The sequence below is a fragment of the Colletes latitarsis genome, unplaced genomic scaffold (assembly GCF_051014445.1).
Source record: "Colletes latitarsis isolate SP2378_abdomen unplaced genomic scaffold, iyColLati1 scaffold0002, whole genome shotgun sequence".
Taxonomy (NCBI): domain Eukaryota; kingdom Metazoa; phylum Arthropoda; class Insecta; order Hymenoptera; family Colletidae; genus Colletes; species Colletes latitarsis.
In genome coordinates, this window is record NW_027488365.1 from 5,109,778 (window position 1) to 5,121,672 (window position 11,895).

The following is an 11,895-nucleotide window of genomic DNA, read 5'->3' on the forward strand; positions in this document are numbered from 1 at the left end:
ATATTTTAGAGGATAACGCAAGTTAGGTCTGGGATAGGCCTGGGATTTGCCCTCATGAGGCTCATTCTTTCGCATATTTCTCATACTTGATGGCTAGATCCTGGGCTTTTTCTGGATTGCATCACGTAGTAATGAAGTACAACACTGAAACGGTCAATTAAACCTGGTTTCCATCAATATTTTAGAGGACAACGCATGTTAGGTCTAGGTAAGGCCTGGGATTTGCCCTCATCAGGGTCATACTTTCGCAGTTTTTACATACATGTTGACCTGATCGAGTGTTCCTAATTCTTTGGATCACGTAGTAAAGTGGTACCACACTGGAACAGTCCATTAAACCTGGTTTCGATCAATATTTTAGAGGATAACGCAAGTTATGTCTGGGATAGGTCTGGGATTTGACCTCATCAGACTCATACTTTCGCACACTTCACATACTCGTTGAACAGATCCTGGGTTATTTGCTGGTTTGGATCACATAGTAATGTGGTACCACACTGAAACAGCAGATTAAACCTGGATTCGATCAATATTTTAGAGAATAATTCATGTTTGGTCTAGGTTAGGTCTGGGATTTGCTCTCATCAGACTCATACTTTCGCATTCATCACATACTTGTTGAACGGATCCTGGGTTTTTTCTGGTTTGGATCACGTAGTAATGTGGGACTACACCGAAACAATCAATTAAATCAGGTCTTGATAAATATTTTAGAGGATAACGCATGTCAGGTCTAGGTTAGGTCTGGGATTTGCTCATTCTTTCGCATATTTCTCATACTTGATGTCTAGATCCTGGGCTTTTTCTGGATTGCATCACGTAGTAATGAAGTACAACACTGAAACGGTCAATTAAACCTGGTTTCCATCAATATTTTAAAGGACAACGCATGTTAGGTCTAGGTTAGGCCTGGGATTTGCCCTCATCAGGGTCATACTTTCGCAGTTTTAACATACATGTTGACCTGATCGAGGGTTTTTTCCGTTTTGGATCACGTAGTAAAGTGGTACCACACTGAAGCAGTCCATTAAACCCGGTTTGGATCAATATTTTAGAGGATATCGCATGTTAGGTTTGGGTTAGGTCTAGGATTTGCCCTCATCAGGCTCATACTTTCGCATATTTCTCATACTTCATGGCTAGATCCTGGGCTTTTTCTGGATTGCATCACGTAGTAATGAAGTACAACACTGAAACAGTCAATTAAACCTGGTGTCCATCAATATTTTAGAGGACAACGCATGTTAGGTCTAGGTTAGGCCTGGGATTTGCCCTCATCAGGGTCATACTTTCGCAGTTTTAACATACACGTTGACCTGATCGAGGGTTTTTTCCGCTTTGGATCACGTAGTAAAGTGGTACCACACTGAAGCAATCCATTAAACCCGGTTTGGATCAATATTTTAGAGGATAACGCATGTTAGGTTTGGGTTAGGTCTAGGATTTGCCCTCATCAGGCTCATACTTTCGCATATTTCTCATACTTCATGGCTAGATCCTGGGCTTTTTCTGAATTGTTTCACGTAGTAATGTGGTACCACGCTGAAACGGTCAATTAAACCTGGTTTCGATCAATATTTTAGAGGATAACGCAAGTTAGGTCTGGGATAGGTCTGGGATTCGCCCTCATCAGGCTCATACTTTCGCGTTTTTCACATACTTGTTGAACTGATCCTGGGATTTTTCTGGTTTGGATCACGTAGCAATGTGGCACCACACTGAAACAGTCGATTAAACCTAGTTTCGATCAATATTTTAGAGGATAACGCAAGTTTGGTCTGGGATAGGTCTGGGATTTGCCCTCATCAGGCTCATACTTTCGCGTTTTTCACATACTTGTTGAACAGATCCTGGGTTTTTTCTGGTTTGAGTCACGTAGTAATGTGGTACCACACTGAAACAGTCGATTAAACCTGGTCTTGATAAATATTTTTGAGGATAACGCATGTTAGGTCCAGGTTAGGCCTGGGATTTTCACTCATCAGACTCATACTTTCGCATTCTTCACATACTTGTTGAACGGATCCTGGGCTTTTTCTGGATTGCATCACGTAGTAATGAAGTACAACACTGAAACAGTCAATTACGCCTGATTTCGATGAATATTTTAGTGGATAACGCAAGTTAGGTCTGGGATAGGTTTGGGATTCGCCCTCACCAGGCTCATACCTTCGCATTCTTCACATACTAGTTGAACGGATCCTGGGTTTTTTCTGGTTTGGATCACGTAGTAATGTGGTACCACACTGAAACATTCAAATAAACCTGGTCATGATAAATATTTTAGAGGATAACGCATGTTAGGTTTGGGTTAGGTCTAGGATTTGCCCACATCAGGCTCATGCTTTCGCATATTTCTCATACTTCATGGCTAGATCCTGGGCTGTTTCTGGATTGTATCACGTAGTAATGTGGTACCACGCTGAAACAGTCAATTAAACCTGGTCTGGATAAATATTTTAGAGGATAACGCATCTTAGGTCTGTGTTAGGTCTAAGATTTGCCCTCCTCAGGCTCACAGTTTCGCGTTTTTCGCATACTTGTTGAACAGATCCTGGGTTTTCTCTGGTTTGGATCACGAAGTAGTGAGGTACCACACTAAAACGGTCAATTAAACCTGGTTTCGATCAATATTTTAGAGGATAATGCATGTTAGGTTTGGGTTAGGTCTAGGATTTGCCCACATCAGGCTCATACTTTCGCATATTTCTCATACTTCATGGCGAGATCCTGGGCTGTTTCTGGAATGTATCACCTAGTAATGTGGTACCACGCTGAAACAGTCAATTAAACCTTGTTTCGATCAATAATTTAGAGGATAACGCAAGTTAGGTCTGGGATATGTCTGGGATTCGCCCTCATCAGGCTCATACTTTCGCACACTTCGCGTACTCGTTTAACAGATCCTGGGTTTTTTCTGGTTTGGTTCATATAGAAATGTGGTACCACACTGAAACATTCAATTAAACCTGGTCTTGATAAATATTTTAGAGGATAACGCATGTTAGGTTTGGGTTAGGTCTAGGATTTGCCCTCATCAGGCTCATACTTTCGCATATTTCTCATACTTCATGGCTAGATCCAGGGCTGTTTCTGGATTGTATCACGTAGTAATGTGGTACCACGCTGAAACAGTCAATTAAACCTGGTCTGGATAAATATTTTAGAGGATAACGCATCTTAGGTCTGTGTTAGGTCTAAGATTTGCCCTCCTCAGGCTCACAGTTTCGCGTTTTTCGCATACTTGTTGAACAGATCCTGGGTTTTCTCTGGTTTGGATCACGAAGTAGTGAGGTACCACACTGAAACAGTCCATTAAACCTGGTTTCGCTCAATATCTTAGAGGATAACGAAAGTTATGTCTAGGTTAGACCTGGGATTTGCTCTCATCAGACTCATGCTTTCGCATTTTTCACATACTTGTTGAACAGATCCTGGGTTTTTTCTGGTCTGGATCGCGCAGTAATGTGGTACCACACTGAAACAGCCCACTCAACCTGGTTTCGATCAATATTTTAGAGGATAACGAAAGTTATGTCTAGGTTAGGCCTGGGATTTGCTCTCATCAGACTCATGCTTTCGCATTTTTCACATACTTGTTGAACAGATCCTGGGTTTTTTCTGGTGTGGATCACGCAGTAATGTGGTATCAAACTGAAACATTCAGTTAAACCTGGTCTTGATAAATATTTTTGAGGATAACGCATGTTAGGTCTGGGTTAGGTCTAGGATTTGCCCTCATCAGGCTCATACTTTCGCATATTTCTTATACTTCATGGATAGATCCTGGGCTATTTTCTGGTTTGGATCACATAGTAATGTGGTACCACACTGAAACAGTCCACTAAACCTGGTTTGGATCAATATTTTAGAGGATAACGAAAGTTTGGTCTAGGTTAGGCCTGGGATTTTCACTCATCAGACTCATTCTTTCGCATACTTCACATACTTGTTGAACGGATCCTGGGTTTTTTCTGGTTTGGATCACGTAGTAATGTGGGACCACACTGAAACAATCAATTAAACCTGGTCTTGATAAATATTTTAGAGGATAACGCATGTTAGGTCTGGGTTAAGTCTAGGATTTGCCCTCGCCAGGCTCATACTTTCGCATATTCCTCATACTTCATGGCTAGATCCAGGGCTTTTTCTGGATTGCATCACGTAGTAATGAAGTACAACACTGAAACAGTCAATTAAACCTGGTTTCGATAAATATTTTAGAGAATAATTCATGTTAGGCCTAGGTTAGGCCTGGGATTTGCCCTCATCAGGGTCATACTTTCGCAGTTCTAACATACGTGTTGACCTGATCGAGGGTTTTTTCTGCTTTGGATCACGTAGTAAAGTGGTACCACACTGAAACAGTACACTAAACCTGGTTTGGATCAATATTTTAGAGGATAATGCATGTTAGGTCTAGGTTAGCCCTGAGATTTTCACTCATCAGACTCATACTTTCGCATTCTTCAGATACTTGTTGAACGGAGCCTGGGTTTTTTCTGGTATGGTTCACGTAGTAATGTGGTACCACACTGAAACAGTCGATTAAACCAGGTCTTGATAATATTTTAGAGGATAACGCATGTTAGGTCTGGGTTAGGTCTAGGATTTGCTCTCCTCAGGCTCATACTTTCGCATATTTCTCATACTTGATGGCTAGATCCTGGGCTTTTTCTGGATTGCATCACGTAGTAATGAAGTACAACACTGAAACAGTCAATTAAACCTGGTTTCCATCAATATCTTAGAGGACAACGCAAGTTAGGTCTGGGATAGGTCTGGGATTTGCCCTCATCAGACCCATACGTACGCGTTTTTCACATACTTGTTGAACGGATCCTGGGTTTTTTCTGGTTTGGATCACGTAGTAATGTGGTACCACACAGAAACATTCAAATAAACCTGGTCTTGATAAATATTTTAGAGGATAACGCATGTTAGGTTTGGGTTAGGTCTAGGATTTGCCCACATCAGGCTCATACTTTCGCATATTTCTCATACTTCCTGGGCTGTTTCTGGATTGTATCACGTAGTAATGTGGTACCACGGTGAAACAGTCAATTAAACCTTGTTTCGATCAATATTTTAGAGGATAACGCAAGTTAGGTCTGGGATAGGTCTGGGATTCGCCCTCATCAGGCTCATACTTTCGCGCACTTCACAGACTCGTTTAACAGATCCTGGGTTTTTTCTGGTTTGGTTCACGTAGTAATGTGGTACCACACTGAAACATTCAATTAAACCTGGTCTTGATCAATATTTTAGAGGATAACGCATGTTAGATTTGGGTTAGGTCTAGGATTTGCCCACATCAGGCTCATACTTTCGCATTTTTCACATACTTGTTGAACAGATCCTGGCTTTTTCTGGTTTGGATCGCGCAGTAATGTGGTACCACACTGAAACAGCCCACTAAACCTGGTTTCGATCAATATTTTAGAGGATAACGAAAGTTAGGTCTAGGTTAGGCCTGGGATTTTCACTCATCAGACTCATTCTTTCGCATACTTCACATACTTGTTGAACGGATCCTGGGTTTTTTCTGGTTTGGATCACGTAGTAATGTGGGACCACACTGAAACAATCAATTAAACCTGGTCTTGATAAATATTTTAGAGGATAACGCATGTTAGGTCTGGGTTAAGTCTAGGATTTGCCCTCATCAGGCTCATACTTTCGCATATTCCTCATACTTCATGGCTAGATCCAGGGCTTTTTCTGGATTGCATCACGTAGTAATGAAGTACAACACTGAAACAGTCAATTAAACCTGGTTTCGATAAATATTTTAGAGAATAATTCATGTTAGGCCTAGGTTAGGCCTGGGATTTGCCCTCATCAGGGTCATACTTTCGCAGTTCTAACATACGTGTTGACCTGATCGAGGGTTTTTTCTGCTTTGGATCACGTAGTAAAGTGGTACCACACTGAAACAGTACACTAAACCTGGTTTGGATCAATATTTTAGAGGATAATGCATGTTAGGTCTAGGTTAGCCCTGAGATTTTCACTCATCAGACTCATACTTTCGCATTCTTCAGATACTTGTTGAACGGATCCTGGGTTTTTTCTGGTATGGTTCACGTAGTAATGTGGTACCACACTGAAACAATCAATTAAACCTGGTTTCGATCAATATTTTAGAGAATAATTCATGTTAGGTCTGCGTTAGGTCTGCGATTTGCTCTCATCAGGCTCATTCTTTCGCATATTTCTCATACTTGATGGCTAGATCCTGGGCTTTTTCTGGATTGCATCACGTAGTAATGAAGTACAACACTGAAACAGTCAATTAAACCTGGTTTCGATAAATATTTTAGAGAATAATTCATGTTAGGTCTAGGTTAGGCGTGGGATTTGCCCTCATCAGGGTCATACTTTCGCAGTTCTAACATACACGTTGACCTGATCGAGGGTTTTTTCTGCTTTGGATCACGTAGTAAAGTGGTACCACACTGAAACGGCCCACTAAACCTGGTTTGGATCAATATTTTAGAGGATAATGCATGTTAGGTCTAGGTTAGCCCTGAGATTTTCACTCATCAGACTCATACTTTCGCATTCTTCAGATACCTGTTGAACGGATCCTGGGTTTTTTCTGGTCTGGTTCACGTAGTAATGTGGTACCATACTGAAACATTCAGTTAAACCTGGTCTTGATAAATATTTTTGAGGATAACGCATGTTAGGTCTCGGTTAGGCCTGGGATTTGCCCTCATCAGACTCATACTTTCGCATTCTTCAGATACTTGTTGAACGGATCCTGGGTTTTTTCTGGTATGGTTCACGTAGTAATGTGGTACCACACTGAAACAATCAATTAAACCTGGTTTCGATCAATATTTTAGAGAATAATTCATGTTAGGTCTAGGTTAGGTCTGGGATTTGCTCTCATCAGGCTCATTCATTCGCATATTTCTCATACTTGATATCTAGATCCTGGGCTTTTTCTGGATTGCATCACGTAGTAATGATGTACAACACTGAAACAGTCAATTAAACCTGGTTTCCATCATTATCGTAGAGGACAACGCAAGTTAGGTCTGGGATAGGTCTGGGATTTGCTCTCGTCAGGCTCATACTTTCGCATATTTCTCATACTTCATGGCGAGATCCTGGGCTGTTTCTGGAATGTATCACCTAGTAATGTGGTACCACGCTGAAACAGTCAATTAAACCTTGTTTCGATCAATAATTTAGAGGATAACGCAAGTTAGGTCTGGGATATGTCTGGGATTCGCCCTCATCAGGCTCATACTTTCGCACACTTCGCGTACTCGTTTAACAGATCCTGGGTTTTTTCTGGTTTGGTTCATATAGAAATGTGGTACCACACTGAAACATTCAATTAAACCTGGTCTTGATAAATATTTTAGAGGATAACGCATGTTAGGTTTGGGTTAGGTCTAGGATTTGCCCTCATCAGGCTCATACTTTCGCATATTTCTCATACTTCATGGCTAGATCCAGGGCTGTTTCTGGATTGTATCACGTAGTAATGTGGTACCACGCTGAAACAGTCAATTAAACCTGATCTGGATAAATATTTTAGAGGATAACGCATCTTAGGTCTGTGTTAGGTCTAAGATTTGCCCTCCTCAGGCTCACAGTTTCGCGTTTTTCGCATACTTGTTGAACAGATCCTGGGTTTTCTCTGGTTTGGATCACGAAGTAGTGAGGTACCACACTGAAACAGTCCATTAAACCTGGTTTCGCTCAATATCTTAGAAGATAACGCATGTTAGGTCTAGGTTAGGCCTGGAATTTTCACTCATCAGACTCATGCTTTCGCATTTTTCACATACTTGTTGAACAGATCCTGGGTTTTTTCTGGTCTGGATCGCGCAGTAATGTGGTACCACACTGAAACAGCCCACTCAACCTGGTTTCGATCAATATTTTAGAGGATAACGAAAGTTATGTCTAGGTTAGACCTGGGATTTGCTCTCATCAGACTAATGCTTTCGCATTTTTCACATACTTGTTGAACAGATCCTGGGTTTTTTCTGGTGTGGATCACGCAGTAATGTGGTACCAAACTGAAACATTCAGTTAAACCTGGTCTTGATAAATATTTTTGAGGATAACGCATGTTAGGTCTGGGTTAGGTCTAGGATTTGCCCTCATCAGGCTCATACTTTCGCATATTTCTTATACTTCATGGATAGATCCTGGGCTATTTTCTGGTTTGGATCACATAGTAATGTGGTACCACACTGAAACAGTCCACTAAACCTGGTTTGGATCAATATTTTAGAGGATAATGCATGTTAGGTCTAGGTTAGCCCTGAGATTTTCACTCATCAGACTCATACTTTCGCATTCTTCAGATACTTGTTGAACGGAGCCTGGGTTTTTTCTGGTATGGTTCACGTAGTAATGTGGTACCACACTGAAACAGTCGATTAAACCAGGTCTTGATAATATTTTAGAGGATAACGCATGTTAGGTCTGGGTTAGGTCTAGGATTTGCTCTCCTCAGGCTCATACTTTCGCATATTTCTCATACTTGATGGCTAGATCCTGGGCTTTTTCTGGATTGCATCACGTAGTAATGAAGTACAACACTGAAACAGTCAATTAAACCTGGTTTCCATCAATATCTTAGAGGACAACGCAAGTTAGGTCTGGGATAGGTCTGGGATTTGCCCTCATCAGACCCATACGTTCGCGTTTTTCACATACTTGTTGAACGGATCCTGGGTTTTTTCTGGTTTGGATCACGTAGTAATGTGGTACCACACAGATACATTCAAATAAACCTGGTCTTGATAAATATTTTAGAGGATAACGCATGTTAGGTTTGGGTTAGGTCTAGGATTTGCCCACATCAGGCTCATACTTTCGCATATTTCTCATACTTCCTGGGCTGTTTCTGGATTGTATCACGTAGTAATGTGGTACCACGGTGAAACAGTCAATTAAACCTTGTTTCGATCAATATTTTAGAGGATAACGCAAGTTAGGTCTGGGATAGGTCTGGGATTCGCCCTCATCAGGCTCATACTTTCGCGCACTTCACAGACTCGTTTAACAGATCCTGGGTTTTTTCTGGTTTGGTTCACGTAGTAATGTGGTACCACACTGAAACATTCAATTAAACCTGGTCTTGATCAATATTTTAGAGGATAACGCATGTTAGGTTTGGGTTAGGTCTAGGATTTGCCCACATCAGGCTCATACTTTCGCATTTTTCACATACTTGTTGAACAGATCCTGGCTTTTTCTGGTTTGGATCGCGCAGTAATGTGGTACCACACTGAAACAGCCCACTAAACCTGGTTTCGATCAATATTTTAGAGGATAACGAAAGTTAGGTCTAGGTTAGGCCTGGGATTTTCACTCATCAGACTCATTCTTTCGCATACTTCACATACTTGTTGAACGGATCCTGGGTTTTTTCTGGTTTGGATCACGTAGTAATGTGGGACCACACTGAAACAATCAATTAAACCTGGTCTTGATAAATATTTTAGAGGATAACGCATGTTAGGTCTGGGTTAAGTCTAGGATTTGCCCTCATCAGGCTCATACTTTCGCATATTCCTCATACTTCATGGCTAGATCCAGGGCTTTTTCTGGATTGCATCACGCAGTAATGAAGTACAACACTGAAACAGTCAATTAAACCTGGTTTCGATAAATATTTTAGAGAATAATTCATGTTAGGCCTAGGTTAGGCCTGGGATTTGCCCTCATCAGGGTCATACTTTCGCAGTTCAAACATACGTGTTGACCTGATCGAGGGTTTTTTCTGCTTTGGATCACGTAGTAAAGTGGTACCACACTGAAACAGTACACTAAACCTGGTTTGGATCAATATTTTAGAGGATAATGCATGTTAGGTCTAGGTTAGCCCTGAGATTTTCACTCATCAGACTCATACTTTCGCATTCTTCAGATACTTGTTGAACGGATCCTGGGTTTTTTCTGGTATGGTTCACGTAGTAATGTGGTACCACACTGAAACAATCAATTAAACCAGGTCTTGATAAATATTTTAGATGATAACGGATGTTAGGTCTGGGTTAGGTCTAGGATTTGCCCTCATCAGGCTTATACTTTCGCATATTTCTCATACTTCATGGCTAGATCCTGGGCTATTTCTGGATTGGATCACGTAGTAATGTGGTACCACACTGAAACAGTCGATTAAACCAGGTTTCGATCAATATTTTTGAGGATAACGCATGTTAGGTCTAGGTTAGGCCTGGGATTTTCACTCATCAGACTCACTCTTTCGCATTCTTCACATACTTGGTGAACGGATCCTGGGTTTTTTCTGGTTTGGATCACGTAGTAATGTGGGACCACACTGAAACAATCAATTAAACCTGGTCTTGATAAATATTTTAGAGGATAACGCATGTTAGGTCTGGGTTAGGTCTAGGGTTTGCCTCATCAGGCTCATACTTCCGCATATTTCTCATACTTCATGGCTGGATCCTGGGCTGTTACTGGTTTGAATCACGTAGTAATGTGGTACCACACTGAAGCAGTCAATTAAACCTGGTTTCGATAAATATTTTAGAGAATAATTCATGTTAGGTCTAGGTTAGGCGTGGGATTTGCCCTCATCAGGGTCATACTTTCGCAGTTCTAACATACATGTTGACCTGATCGAGGGTTTTTTCTGCTTTGGATCACGTAGTAAAGTGGTACCACACTGAAACAGCCCACTAAACCTGGTTTGGATCAATATTTTAGAGAATAATTCATGTTAGGTCTGCGTTAGGTCTGCGATTTGCTCTCATCAGGCTCATTCTTTCGCATATTTCTCATACTTGATGGCTAGATCCTGGGCTTTTTCTGGATTGCATCACGTAGTAATGAAGTACAACACTGAAACAGTCAATTAAACCTGGTTTCGATAAATATTTTAGAGAATAATTCATGTTAGGTCTAGGTTAGGCGTGGGATTTGCCCTCATCAGGGTCATACTTTCGCAGTTCTAACATACATGTTGACCTGATCGAGGGTTTTTTCTGCTTTGGATCACGTAGTAAAGTGGTACCACACTGAAACAGCCCACTAAACCTGGTTTGGATCAATATTTTAGAGAATAATTCATGTTAGGTCTGCGTTAGGTCTGCGATTTGCTCTCATCAGGCTCATTCTTTCGCATATTTCTCATACTTGATGGCTAGATCCTGGGTTTTTTCTGGTCTGGTTCACGTAGTAATGTGGTACCATACTGAAACATTCAGTTAAACCTGGTCTTGATAAATATTTTTGAGGATAACGCATGTTAGGTCTCGGTTAGGCCTGGGATTTGCCCTCATCAGACTCATACTTTCGCATATTTCTCATACTTCATGGCTAGATCCTGGGCTATTTCTGGATTGGATCACGTAGTAATGTGGTACCACACTGAAACAGTCGATTAAACCAGGTTTCGATCAATATTTTTGAGGGTAACGCATGTTAGGTCTAGGTTAGGCCTGGGATTTTCACTCATCAGACTCATTCTTTCGCATTCTTCACATACTTCTTGAACGGATCCTGGGTTTTTTCTGGTTTGGATCACGTAGTAATGTGGGACCACACTGAAACAATCAATTAAACCTGGTCTTGATAAATATTTTAGAGGATAACGCATGTTAGGTCTGGGTTAGGCCTGTGATTTGCCCTCATCCGGGTCATACTTTCGCAGTTCTAACATACATGTTGACCTGATCGAGGGTTTTTTCTGCCTTGGATCACGTAGTAAAGTGGTACCACACTGAAACAGTCCACTAAACCTGGTTTGGATCAATATTTTAGAGGATAATGCATGTTAGGTCTAGGTTAGCCCTGAGATTTTCACTCATCAGACTCATACTTTCGCATTCTTCAGATACCTGTTGAACGGATCCTGGGTTTTTTCTGGTCTGGTTCACGTAGTAATGTGGT